At 37.9% G+C, this 15,359-nt stretch overlaps 1 pseudogene; it reads left to right on the top strand.

Moving 5' to 3' along the window:
• The first annotated feature begins 11,015 nt into the window (after positions 1-11,015).
• On the top strand, positions 11,016-11,675 carry LOC120224773 (annotated as a pseudogene).
• Positions 11,676-15,359: the final 3,684 nt, after the last annotated feature.

Here is a 15,359-nt window from a genome sequence, read left to right on the forward strand (position 1 = left end):
ATGACAAGTTAACATTCTTTGAGTACTGGACATATTCTCAGAATTGTCCAATGCCTAGTGAATCTCCAGCTGTTAGACACCTTAGAAATTGGCAAAAGGACAGTTTATGAGTCACAGTTTTCGTTGTGTTGAATAATTCTTAATGGCCTGGAAGAGCTAATGCTATTGACAGGGGTGTCAGACACTACACAAGAGGTACTACCATCTCCCACTGCTTTCTTTGCTATAGCAGGTTTTGTAGCCCTATTCCTGCACTGTAAGCACAGTGGGTGCTCAATAAACATTGTTTATTGACTGTCATTACATCTGCTGTGAATGAAGCATCCAAGGATCCTCTGGCAGCAATAGCAAATGGTGAGGACTTCAACTGGGCATCATGAGACTGGAAGTGTTAAAGCTCTCAGCAGGTTCTAGCTGTGACTCCACAAGCCTGGAGTTGATTTTGTAGAGATATGAGGAGTGGAAATCTAGAGCATATTCGGACTCTTTCTTGGGTGTAGGGTGTAAGTGGTATTTAGGATATGAATTATGGTTGAGCCTTCAGCAGGGTGCCTCCTGGGACAGATGCTGTGGCCAGAAGGCACTTTCTTGAGTTAACAATTTATCTGCTCAATGTTGACTATTGCTTACGCTAGAAATTGAAATTGTTTTTGTCAGATGAGTCAGGAGGGAGAGCAATGGTAACTGGCAGTCAACTTTTATTCCACAATTCTTCAAATCTCTATAATGCTGTCATAGCAATTTTTAAGAAGGCAGGTCAGATCATGTCACAATTGTGCTTAAAAACTTTAATTACCTTCCATTACTTTCAAGATCACATTAAGGGTCCTTAGCACGGCAGACTAATCCTCTGAACTGGCCCTTGCCTACTTTGAAATTTCTTGTCTGACCCAGATTTCCTTGGATAATAATATATTCCTAATAAAACATGTACAATTTGCTAGGTGTTCTGCTATGTACTTTGCATACATAAACTCATTTAATTCACAAAATAATCCTGCAAATCCTATACTATGACTAGAACTTTTAAAGATACAGAAATTAAGACAAAGAGGTGAGGTGATTTGCCCAAGGTCATGAAGCTAATGGAGGTAAGATTCTAACCCAAATCCATGCTCCTGGAAACCATGCTCCCATAGATGCCCAATGATTGCAAACCTCCTTACCGTTTCATCTGCTATTTATTCCATCTTCTTTGTGACTGACTGGGCTCAGTCTCAGCCTTCAAGACTCAGCCAAATAATTCCTTTCCTTACAAAGTAATCTCTGATACTTCAAATCAAAGTTGCCTACTCTCCTTTTTACTGATACTAGACCCTGGTAATAAATAAATAAATAAATAAATACCACAAAGAATAACTACCACCACTACCAAAACAACAGCAGCAATAGTTACTATGCATCTACCACTTACTATGGCACTTGTTATGCACTTACCATTGTCCTACACCAACTTCAATTCCTATCATAGCACTGGACAATAGCATGTTATAGACAGGCTATGTGACTTGCCCAAAGATAAGTAGATAATGAGTGACAGAGCCAGGATCCAAATCCAGATATGTCTATGCAAAATATGGGTCCCCTTGTGAAGAAGTTAATTTCAAGATGGCCACAACAGAGCATGAAACCAAGCATGAGTACCTATGTGAATGCATTGGATGCCTATCCAATTAAGTAATCCCTGGAAGGAACCACTGGAAACACCACTAAGGAGTTATACATCAAACTACTGTATGTTACCGGTTTTGTGACTGAAGTACATTTGATTGATATAGCTGAGATATTTGTTCTTAACTGGGTATAGTATTTTATATATACTTTTGCTTTCTGAATGTCTTTTCCACTGCCCCTTACATAGGCATCTACTTTTTGATTTACCAGCTTATAACAATAGCCACTGACTCCACCTATTATTTATGTGACCACCTTTGAGTTTATTCGAATTCCTTTCTTAACTTCTCATTCTCCTTTTCATAGCATTATTACTTTTTAATGTCAAGGCAAACAACAGTTTATTCCTTCACCTCTTGCTTTCTTAGATATACAATTAGATCTATCCAATGGACCCTCTAACTTTTTTTTTTTTTTTTTGCCAAAAATTTCATACTCACTCCTGGCTGTATGACACCCATTTTTTTATATCATTCAGAAAGGGCTTTTGGGTACATATTCCCTTAGTTTTGGTGTATTTAAATGTGTTTCTATACCCCTAATACTTGAAAAACAGCTTAGCTGGAGCTATAATACTTGGGTCACCTATTTCTTTCCTTGATGTTTTTGGGGTTTTTTTGTTTTTTTTTTTTTAATTGTAGTGCTATCTTCATTTGTATATTATTGTCAAAAATTCTGAGGCCAAAATGAGTTTTCTATGTCAGTGACATTTGTTTTGTGTTTTATTAATGTTCTAGGGAAATTTGTTATCTTTAAAATCAATACTTTTACCATAATATGTCTTTGAGATGACAAATCTGAGTCAATTTTCCCAGATACACCAGGTATCCTTTTATATGTCACTGCAAGTCTTTTATTTACATGGAGTTTTCTTGGAGAATTGTTTTAAATATTAATTCTGTTATAGTGTTTTGCTTTTCTTCTATGCATAATTCAAGTATGTGTATGTTGAATGTTGTCTCCTTTCTTCATTAAAAATCATGCGATGCCTGGGTGGCTCAGTCGGTTGGGCGTCTGATTTTGGCTCAGGTCATGATCTCACGTCTTGGGGGTTTGAGCCTCACATCGGACTCTGTGCTGGCAGCTCAGAGCTTGCTTCAGATTCTGTGTCTCCCTCTCCCTCTGCCCCTCCTCTACTCACACGGTCTCTCTCTTTAAAAAATAAACAAAAAATTTTAAATCACTATTCTCTCTGATTCTTTTTAGCTATTTAAGGTCTTCTTTTTTATTGTCTTAAGTATATTCATACCTGGCATAAAATACTTTATTTATTAAACTATTATATACAGTTGAAGCCATACTACTTTGACTTCTAATTTAGCCTTAATTGCTAAGATTACTTTGTGTCTTCCTTAAAATTTTTCTTATGTCCAGTATACTATTATTTGTTATTTCCCACTTTGCCATTCCCCAGGTTTTTGTTTTGTTTAGATTTTTTTACCTATTTATTTTCTCCAACCCCCCTCACCCTGCATGCTCTGGATGAGAGTCCTGCACCTTGAGCCCATCATGGGATCTCTGTGCCCAATATCCCTGCTTTTCTCTCTGTAGACTCCATCCCCAGTCAAAGTCACCCACCCTCTCTGTTTCTGATCCAGATCCTAAACTGAAAATTTCAACCTGAATCCCAGTTAAGCTTGGGAGACCAGGAATTTCACAAGTCCTTCTCTTCACAATACCAATGGAATGAATGCAAAATGTGAAATTGAACTGGAGGACCTCCTAGTTCTGCTATTAGCCAGGGCTTATATGGGACCCAAATATATAGAGAGAGACCAACAGGCAGGAAGGGAGCTCAGCTTCCTGGTGACTTGGGATCTGTCATCCTTCTCATACTCTTTCCCCAAAATTCTTGTTGTCTGGAGTAACATTAACTTAGGGAAAACTTGTGGATAAAGGAATCAGTAGGGTGAAATCCTACTGTCAGCATTCTTGGGCTGTGTGAGCAAAGCCCCATTATTTAATGTTCCTGGGCCTTGGTTCACTTCCTGTGATGTTGCAGCTGATGCTTCTTAACCTCAGCATCCTCTTTTTTTTTTTTTAATTTTTTTTTTTTATTTATTTCTTGGAGAGAGAGAGAGAGAGAGAGAGCAGGGGAGGGTCAGAGAGAGAGGGAGTCACAGACTGAAACAGGCTCCAGGCTCTGAGCTGGCAGTCAGCACAGAGCCCGACGCTGGGCTCGAACCCACGAACCGCGAGATCATGACCTAAGCGAAAGTCGGACGCTAACTGACTAAGCCACCCAGGAGCCCCTTAACCTCAGCATCCTCTTTGGATGATGTGAATACATGGCATATAAGGTAAACTATTTTAGCTATATAGTGTCTCTTATACCTGTTTCCCTACATTTCTTGAGTCAAGTTTATAAAAAGATATTTTACTCCTGTTTTGTGCAGATCCCCATTTCACAAATCTTTCTCATGAACAACTTTTATCAGTTACATATACATGTACAACCTTACTTTCACTTTTCTAACAATGACTGAAATAACTAGTATTACAGTCCCTTGCTTAATATTGCTTACCCATGGAGAATAGAAGCTTTGTGAGAACTCGGGTGGCTGATGGGTCACTAAAGGGCCCCCATTATCTTCAGGTGGGGTAGAAATAAGCATTTGCAGCTGGGAGTATGGTTGGTTCAGAACTACCAATTTTGTGTTAAATCCCAGACGGCAGGTCACACCTAGGACTCACAGGCATGGGAGATCTGACAGAACCTTCACCCACTGCCAGGACTGGAGCACCACCACCCATGCTCAGGATCCCTCCATCTATGCCCAGATCAATGTCCTCTGTCCAGTAAACCCCTATAAAGGGTTTAGTCTGAACACCAAAAACAATATATGTGGGTTTGTCCCTGAGGATGCTATGGCTATTGTCCATGGAATCGACCCTTAATGAAAGAATGGTTTTGATACCAGAGTGAAGAAAACTCAGCTAATTCCACTGTTTTATAGAGGCTAGGGTTTCAGCACTTCTTGTTTAACTGGAAGCTCTCAGAGGAGTGAAAAGAAAACTCAGAAGTCAGGAATGTACGTTTGCACAAACAAGGCAATCTTTTATTTAATTGAGAGTATGGGGCCAAGAATGCTTTGAAGTCCTGCACTAGTTTAAGTCAAACACATCCTCTCCCAGTTATCCACTCAAACACTAGTTTAGGAATAGCTGAAGAGATTGGCAGATCCAATCAAAGTCTCAATCCTTGAATTAATAAAGGGATATTGTCCAGAATTAGTCTGCCTCTCACCCTTTTCAGTGGAAGATACCAAGAGTCAAAGAGAAGATAGTGTGTCCAGGATCACAGATCAAGTACTATGCTGAGACATAGTAGTTATATTAAAAACCAGGGTCTTGATGCCCAGTAGCCACTCTGGGTGGTGGCCAGTTCCTAGGCATTAGGGCCAGTTTCTGCCCCCAGATCCTCCAAGTCCCTCTATAATGATATATTCACTTCCAAAAAATGTGTCAATCACTCCTCTGTTCTCCATTCTCCTATCTTAGCCTCTCCATCAGTATTTCCTCTCAGTTTGGCTAAAAGTGTCATAAACTGTGCCAACACGCCATTTTCTCTCTACTCCAAATTCACAATTCCTGAAACCATGATGTTCTCCCTAAAATATTTCTTTTCCTACTTAAAAGCCTGTAGTGATTCCCTATTATCTACAGATACAATTCCACTAGGTCTAGGGTTTAGCAGAAACTCCCCCTAGGATCCCACTCATACCCATGATTTTGTACTTATCCTCAAACCTCTTTTTCGTTGATGGTTATTTGTACCCAGGAACACTGATGTCATATATACCCACAGAAACCTCAATCACTCTTACCCACATTTCTCCATTCCTTCCAGATTCTCTTTCATTCCAAACTGTTGTCTGTATGCATTTTCCTAAGTTCTATTTTATGTTGCTAATTAAAAAAAAAATTTAAAATTGGTGATTTTCTATCAGCTTACAAGTTTCCTTTCATATCCTCAAAAATGCAAGAAGCTCTAAATCATGGTGAAATATACTTACTTCCCTTTACAGAACTAATATTTTAGATATTACTAATATTTAGATATTATTAATATTTCCTTGAGGAGGAAAGTCATAGACAAGGGTGAACAGATTTGCTCCTTTTTTATGGAAAGGCCTCTCTCGAAATCTGATCAATTAAACTAACTCTCTCTCTCCCTCTCTCTCATGCCGATTGTCTGAAGCCTGGGAAGATGGCTTCTCTTACAGTGAGAATCACTGCACTATGTGTGTTTGCCTCCATGGTCATGTCTCCCCTGGCTTCTCTGCTTTTCATTATACTTTTTGGTAGAAATTTCCATAGTTTCTCTCCAACGTTTATCCTTGCTCAGTCACTCTTATTTCATAATACTTAATTGTCTTTATTTTTTTCTTTTGTCCCTCAAAAAGCTGAAAAGACTGTTTTCACCTTGGAAAATAAAATACTTGGGAGTCACTTCATTGGCACATCAGAAATTATCACCAACCCTCACAGTCACCCATATTTTTGACCTGTGAATTCCCTTCACACAAGAACATCCAGTATCAACTCACACTTCCATCAACCTCAAAAACTTTTCCTCCCAAGATTCTACCCTGTTTGCCTTCTCATTTCAAAATTTATCCAAGAGATTTTATAGATTAATGTTTGACAAAGAAACACTGAAATTTTCCCCTAAATTAGAAGATTTTCCCCTAAGGTTTAAAACTTAATACTCAATTTCCTCATCTTTAGAAAGACAAACAGCCCTAAAATTGTGTGAAACTACTTTCTTTAAATCCACGTGCCTCTCTTGAGTAAAACCCAAATCTCAGAAAGACTTTCTTAGATCAGGTCCTAGTCACTTACCCCAGGCCTCAAGAGATTCTAGAGAACTACTATCCTTCTGTTAGGAAGCAAAAGAAAGTCTCCTGCCCAGGAGACCCTTTTTAAGAGGAGCCTCTCCACTTTGATCATAAATTAGAAACATTCAGCACTCCTGATGGGTCCCAAACTTTATCCTCAAGTGAGAATCTCTGGAAAACTACATTTACCAGGATAGTCAAAACCGTCTTAAGGCAGTTCTAATCTGTAGCCTGGGTGTGACTCACAGTTACTAAAGTCTCCACCTGCCCAGAGCATGGTGAGGTGGAGATGGATAGAGAGAGGCCCCTGCACTCAGGTACAGCTCATGGCAAAGTGCACACTGATCCTCTAAGGCAGTAGATCTCAACCCAGCCTACATGTTAGAATCACCAAAGGAGTTTTTCAAAACACAAATGCCTGGGACCCAACCCAAAATAATTAAATCTGAATCACTGGGGTTGGCCTTTGAAATGCCTTCCAGCTGATTCCTTTGTAGAATCAGAGCTAGGAAGCTGTTTTGCAGCTGAATTCACTTGTAGGCAGGATCCGTGATTTTACTTAGTTTATAAACTAGTGGGAGAGGTACACTTTACTAGAAGTTATATTGACCTGCACAAAGTGTAGTCAAGGTTGAGGACAGAATAATAGGGAGACACCTTTTGGGATGTTGCTGTTTGGGAAGGCTTCTATGAATTGGGTGACTACCAGAGACCAGGTGAGGAATATGAGCCAGCTTGATGAGAGTGCTAGTGGGGAATGGGGCAAGAGCAGTCACATCCATTACCTTAAATAGTGGCTGGACCTCCTAACATTTTTAAAAACTGCTAGAAGCACAGACGGGTGAGCAAATTTCAACACTCTGGGAACTCCTGAGTCTTCTGAACTTCAGCAGGACAGAGAAAGCACCAGTTCTCTGCAGGCCCTTTGGCTACAGAGAAAACTCAAGAATAAAAAAGGAGGTAAGTTGAGAGGGAGCCTGCTTTCTGGGTGTTCAAGGGAGGAAAACTAGGTTGTCTTTATTTTATTTCATAAACCTTATTTTAGCCATTAAAATTCATGCCCTGCAAACTTCTCTGTTCTTGATAAATATGAACTATTTCCACCCTCATAGCAAACCTGACAGAAAGTGTTATTACTATACTCATTTTACAGAGAAGGAAACTGAGGCATAGCATGACAATTACCTTGAACAGGGATCCACAAGTGTCATTTCAGAGCTGGAAATCGAAACCCGGCACAGTGGCTCCTGAGACGGTGATCTTCACTGCTGTCCTATGCCACTTCTCAACACATTCCTGATTTTAAGGAAATTATATGTCCACTTTGATATTTAGATTGTGTCTTCCTATTATCTTCTTATACTATTTCCTTTCATGTTTGACCATAGATAGTCTGCTTCTCAGGCCTGTCTTAAAGTCTTTCTATATTAATTCTACCCTCCTCTCAGGGGCAGGGGTGGGGGTGTCTATTGGTTCATTTCCCTGCTAGTGGTGAATTGTATTTCTTTTCCACTGCATACCTGGTAACTAGGTAGGAGACCAGCATTGTGCATTTTAAATTGTTAATTGCTGAGCATTTTGTGTTACTTTAAATAAAATTGGGCTTTGTTCTTCGATGTCATTACTTGGAATATTGATGCTTTGGAAGATTATTTTGGATATGTGTTAGTTATGACTGGAATAGGCTTCAGTATGTATATAAGTTGGCCCCACTACTGAGGCAATACCTTGTGAGGGCTCTATCTCAATCCCCTTGCACTTGGGGTCTTTGCACTCTAGCTGCCTGGGACACAGATTCTTCCTGGCCTTGAGTGACCCCAAGGAAATTTATATTCTGAGTATTTGAATATCTGTGTCAAGGTGTTTTTGTCTGTGTGATAGTTGATTTTGAAGACAAATTTTCACCTGAAATAATTTCTCATCTTACAAATTCTTATGTTTCCTTCATATGGATGTTGTCTGCCATTTTCTGTTTATTTAAAAATATCCTAATTTCAGGGCAACTGCATGGCTTGGTAGGTTAAGCATCTGACTCCTGATGTCAGCTCAGGTCATGATCTTGAGGTTCCTGGGTTTGAGCCCTGCATCAGGCTGTCTGCTGGCAGTGTGGAGCTTGCTTGGGATTCTGTCTCCCTCTCTTTGTCCCTTCCCCGCTTCCACTTTCTCAAATTAAAATAAACTTAATTTTTTAAAATTTTTTAATGTTTTACTTATTTCTGAGAGAGACAGAGAGAGAGAGAGAGAGAGAGAGCAAGAGCGTGAGACAGCGTGAGGAGGGGAGGATCAGAGAGAGAGGGAGACACAGAATCTGAAGCGGGCTCCAGGCTCTGAGCTGTCAGCACAGACCCCGACGGGGCATGCTCGAATGAACCCTGAGATCATGACCTGAGCCAAAGTCGGACGCTTAACCGACTGAGCCACCGAGGCACCCCTCAAATTAAAATAAACTTTAAAAAATATATATCCTATTTTCCTTCTGTACAACCCTTCCACCAATACATAAGTTACCACAGATGAACAAAACTGTACTTTATTAATACCAATAGAAGGCTTTCTTGTACTAAAATGCCCAGTAATCAATCCAAACCCCTCACTCCTATAATTTGAGGAAAGAAGATATTTCTTTTTGTTTCTTTCAAGGGAAATTCTTAAATCTTGAAAATTTGCCCAATTTTCTTAACCAATAGCTAAATGAGCTCTCACATTTGGTAAATAGAAATGTGATGTACATTAAAGATAACCGTTTCTTAGACTGTCTTCATAGAGATGTAAAACCAAGATTTTGTATGGCTATTTAATGTTTTCTTAACAGTTAAACTATTCTGACGTTTGTTAAAATAGTACAGAAGATTTTATTCAAGATTGTTGCAATAGGAGTAGAAAGACTGAACTCCAAATAAAACAAGTAAAAGTAGAAGGTGAGGATATCAAGAATAGCGGATAAGGAACTTGACAGTATATTAAGGGTAGGTAATTCTCATTAAACTGACTCAGCAGGATTCCTGGTAAAGGCAAGCCAAAGTCAAGGCTCCTTTGAGAAAAGAGCTCAAAGAAATCTAAGTAAAATTTGGTTAAGTAGACAAACAAGTAGAAAGATATGGATTCTAAGAATTTGTTCAAATGTCCATACAACACAAAACCATTTATAGACTCAGTGTAATCTCTGTTAAAATTCCAATGACATTTTTTTTTGTAGAAGTAGAAAAACAATCCTAAATTTTGCATGGAACCACAAGAGACCCCAAATAGCCAAAACAATATAGAGAGAAGATCAAAGCTAGAGGAATACACTTCTTTATTTCAAACTATACTACAAGGCTGTGGTAATCAAAACAGTATGTTATTGACATAAAAATAGATACATAGATCAGTGGAATAGAATTGAAAGCCTTGAAATAAACCCTTGCATAGGTGATCAAATAATATTTGACAAGGGAGTCAAGAATATTCAATGAAGAAAAGATAGTGACTTCAATAAGTGCTGTTGGGAAAATTGGATAACCACATGCGGAAGAATAAAATGGACCATTATCTTATAACAGTCACAAAATTTAACTCAAGATGGATTGAAGACCTAAAAAATGAAAACTGAAACTGTAAATCTTCTAGAGGACCTAGAAAAAGGTTCTTGACCTTGGTCTTGGCGATGATTTATTATAATCCCAAAAGCAAAATAAATAAATGGAATTACATAAAATCAAAAAGCTTCTGCACAATGAAGGAAGTTATCTACACAATGAAAACGCAACCTACAAAGTTCTGAATCCTATATCTGATAAGGGGCTAATATACCAAATAAATAAAGAAGTCTTATAATTAAACAGAAAAGAAAATACAATTTAAAAATGGGCAGAGAAATTCAATAGACATTTTCCCAAAGACCTGCTAAAGGACAACAGGTACACGTAAAGGCGCAACACTACTAATCATCAGAAAAATGCAAATCGAAACCACACTGAGATATCCTCTCATATCTGTTAGAATTGTTTTATCAAAAAGACAAGAGAAAGCAAGTGTTGGCTAGAATGTGGAAGAAAGAGAACCCTTGTGCACTGTTTATGGGAATATAAATTAGTGTGGAGTTTTCTAAAAAAATTAGAAATACTAAATGATTTGGCAATCCTACTTCTCAATACATATCCAAAGTAAGTGAAAACAGGTTATTGAAGAGATACCTGCCCTCCCATGGTCCTTGCAGTATTATTCATAAGAGCCAAGATATGAAAATAACCTGAATGTCCAAACAGATGAATGGACGGAGATTTGGGGAATGGGTGTGAATATGTGTACATATAACATTCCGTTGTATATACCCATTATATATATACCCAATATATACAACGGAATGTTATTCAGTCATGAGAAAAAAGGAAACCCTATCATTTGTAACAACATGGTGAAACTTGAGGGCATGATGCTAAGCAAAATGTCAGAGAAAGACAAAAACAGTATGATGTCACTTACACATGAAATGTTAAAAAGCTAAACCCCTCTTGTCCAATGCCACCAACATGGTGTTTAGGTGTTTTTATAGAGGCTGGCCAGATGGCCTACATCTCCTTTGGCCTTCGTGCCAGGAAGATGGTCTAGATTGTAGATGTTATTGACCAGAACAAGGCATTGGTTGATGGACCTTGCGTTCAGGTAAGGAGACATACTATGCCTTTCAAATGCATGCAGCTCATTGACTTCATCCTCAAGTTCCCACACAGTGTACACCCGAGGTATGTCAGACAAGCCTGGCAGAAGGCAGGCACCGGTAGGAAATGGGCAGCCATAGGGTGGGTCAAGAAGATTAAAGCCAGAGAAAGGAAAGCCAAGATCACAGATTTTGATCACTATAAAGTCATGAAGGCAAACAAATAGAGGAATAGAATAATCAGTCTTGAAGTTATAAAACTACCAAAAGCAGCTGTCCTGGAAGCTTCTCCCAGAAATATACCCACTGCTAAGGGTTCAGCTGGAGCAGCTGATGCAAAGTTTCCAGGAAAAGTGCTTGCTGCTGCAGGCAAAAAGGCTACAGCCCAGAAGATTCCTGCCCCAAAAGCTGCGGGCCAGTAGGCAGTGTCTCTAAAAGCTCAGAAGGGTCAGAAATCTCCAGCCCAGAAAGCTCCTGCTCCAAGGCACCTGGCAAGAAAGCATAAAAGCATAAGAGGCTAGTATAAGTAAGTAATATAGGCTCTTTTTGACACATGCACGCACACAGAAGCCAAACTCCTAAAATGGTATAAATTTATGGTTGTAAAAGAAATACGTTTGGGGGAATCTATCGTCCAGCATGATGACTATAGTTAATAGTACTGTATTATATACTTGAAATGTGCTGAGAAAATAGATTATAAATGGTTGGCAACAAAAAGAAATAGTAGTTACTTGACATGATGGAGGTGTTAGCTAACACTATGATGATAATCATTTTGTAGTATGTGTATGAAATGAACATGTACACTTAAAAAAACTTTTTTAAACTTTATTCATTTTTGAGAGACAGAGGGAGACAGAGCACGAATGCGAGAGGGCGGAGATGGGGAGACACAGAATCTGAGGCCGGATCCAGGCTTTGAGCTGTCAGCATAGACGTGGGACTCAAACCCATGAACCTGTGAGGTCATGCCTGAGCCGAAGTTGGACGTTTAACCAACTGAGCCACCTAGGCGGCCCTCAACATGTACACTTTATTTTATTTTATTTTTTAAATGTTTTATTTATTTCTAGGAGAGAGAGAGAGAGACAGCGTGAGCAGGGGAGGGTCAGAGAGAGAGGGAGTCACAGACTGAAACAGGCTCCAGGCTCTGAGCTGGCAGTCAGCACAGAGCCCGACGCGGGGCTCGAATCCACGAACCGCAAGATCATGACCTAAGCGAAAGTCGGACGCTTACCCGACTAAGCCACCCAGGCGCCCCTCAACATGTACACTTTAAACTTATACAATATTATATGTCAATTATATTTCAAAGCTAAAAAACACATGTTTGATGGAGGTAGTCTGCCAAATCATTCAAAAAAACTTGATTTCTAGGACACCTGGGTGGCTCAGTCTGTTGAGCGTCTGACTTCGGCTCAGGTCATGATCTCATGGTTCATGGGTTTGAGCCCCAAGTCGGGTTCTGTGCTGACAGCTAGCTCAGAGCCTGGAGCCTGCTTCAGATTCTGTGTCTCCCTCTCTCTCTGACCCTCCCCTGCTCACGCTGTCTCTCTCTCTCTCTCTCTCTCTCTCAGAAATAAAAAAAATAAACATTAGAAATTTTTTTAAAAACTTAATTTCTATTCTTAAAGACAATGTCACTTTTTCATTCACAGTAGACAAATTGAGTGCAGAAAGAAGATGGTGTAGGTAAATGAGATCTTAATGAATGCATATTAAAAGTAAAAATAGAAAATTATAATAATCAAGATGAAAAATTGAACTCCTCTAAAAGGTTTAGATAGTACAAGAATCAATTTATTATTAAAAGAGTTTAATTTCTCTTAAAATTATCATCAAATTATAACAGCATTGCTATTTGTTGACATTTTCTTATGTCAGATTTTCATTTTTCTATGAAACGTTAATTTTGTTAGAAGAGCCAGTGCACATAATTGGCATTTTACTTTAATAAATTCAAATATAGGTCTTTAGAACTTTTTATTGACAAATCAATGAATCTGGAGAAAAAATTACTTCGATCTACCAAAAAATTGTCTATTTGTAGGTTAACAAAGGGAATACAACTATTTCAAATATTAAAAGTTATAGTTATGTATTCACTCAGAAAGAGAACACAGGTGTAAAGTATTTTATGTGACTGAAAAATGTTATAATATGCTCTTTCCCCATAAATTTGTACATTTCGCTGAATTTGACTAAAATTTTGGCAAATAGTTATTAGCAGTATTTTCTGAAGTTATAGATGCTTTTTTAAATTTATTATTTGTAGTTTAAAAATTACTATATGTCTTTATTTTTCCTACGTATACCACTAAAAGTGTGCCTTTTTGATATAGTTTCATAAAACAAGTGTTTTAGATTTGTTATTCATCCATACAGGATATATTTTGTCTTTGCTTTACACTCCTATTTTACTATAGATTTCTTTTAATCTCTTTGGATTTATTTTGTTTTTCAAACTTCAGATGGATACTATGCATTAGATTTTAGCCTTGCCTCTTTCTCTAAATATATACTGTAAAATAATTTTCTCTAAATATAACTTTTTTGAAACTATCTAGGGATGTAAATTTCCACTGAAGCACCATTTCAGTTGAAACTCATGTCTTGATATAGGTTTTTCATTATCCTTTAGTTCTAAGTGCTTTTAAATTTCTATTATGATTTTTTAAACTGCAAATTATATAACAATGTAATTTTGAATTTTTAATACTTAAAGGGTTTTTCTTAGCTATTTTTAAAAATGACCATATTTCTTAATTGCACTGTCAAAAAAACATAATGAGTGATACCTTCACATTCTAATATGTTGAGGCTAACTTTCAGACTAATGCAGGATACATTTTTAAATGATACATGTGTGCATAAGAATGTGTATTTCCTAACTTTGACATGTGGAATTCAATGCTGTACTAAGTAAAACCTGTTCAGATCTTATATATTCTTATATAGGTGGAAATCAAGTGCATGTCTATACCCCAACAAACAGTCAATGTAAATGTAATTTAAAACATAATATTTAAAATAGTGTTAGAACACAGTAGATACCTAGAAATTTTTTGTAAATGTGTTTTTCTTTTTTTATAATTTTGAACTATTGGATTATAATAAACATATAGAAATGTGCACCTATCATAAGTAAACAGTTCAAATGTTGAACATTCCTTAGAACACAGATTGAGAAACAAAGTCAGTTACCTTGATTTCTCTTGAACCCGTTCCAGTCACTAACCTCCACCAAGTAAAATGAGTCACCTGAATTTTAAATGGCATGTACAAGTGTGATCTATTTTTTCATCATTTGAATGATATTCTACAGTCATATTTTGTCAAGCTGTTGTCACTCTACATTATTTGCAAGATTCACCCATATTGTGGCTTGTAATTATGGAATGTCCTTTCTCATTAGTGTATGTCATAGTAAAAATACATTTATCAGTTCTAAGGTTGATGGATGATAGTATATCTTCAGATTTTAGCTGTTACAAACAGTGATGCTATAAATGTTCTAGTACATGTCCTGGCATTTTTGCTGAATATATACTTAGCAGTAAAATTGTTGTCAGTTTTCCAAAGTGTTTGTGGATGTCTACACTCCCACCAGAACCTATGAGAGTTCTTATTTCTCCATATCCTTACCAGTGCTTGGTATTGTTTACTCCAGGATGCTAATGATATTCTCTCTGGTCCTATTGTTTTTCCTTTCCTGTTCCCGTTGGAGTCTGCTGAGTATGTTCGCATGCGTGTGTGTTTGCGCGCATGTTCTTTGGCGAGATGGGTGTGTGGAATGAGGCAGGTGTCAAGATTTTTTTCCCATATGGATCTCCAATTGAAACATTTATTGAAAAGCCAATTCTTGGGGCACCTGTGTGGATTAGTCTACTAAGCGTCGAACTTCCACTCAGGTCCCAGTCTCAGGATTTTGGGTTCGAGCCCTTCATCAGGTTCTGTGCTAACAGCTCAGAGACTGGAGCCTGCTTCAGATTCAGTGTCTCCTTCCCTCTGCCCTTCCCCTGCTTATGCTCTGTCTCTCTCTCAAAAATAAGCATTAAAATTTTTTTTTAAATAAAGAAAAGCCAGTTCTTTCCAAACCATGATGCGATATCACCCTAGTCACAAATAGAGTGACAAGTTTGTGTGAGTCTATTTCTATAAGGTCTATTTACATTTCTGACTATTCATGTTACAAAACCATA

The sequence above is a fragment of the Hyaena hyaena genome, unplaced genomic scaffold (genome assembly GCF_003009895.1).
Source record: "Hyaena hyaena isolate Hyena2069 unplaced genomic scaffold, ASM300989v1 scaffold_1256, whole genome shotgun sequence".
Taxonomy (NCBI): Eukaryota; Metazoa; Chordata; class Mammalia; order Carnivora; family Hyaenidae; genus Hyaena; species Hyaena hyaena.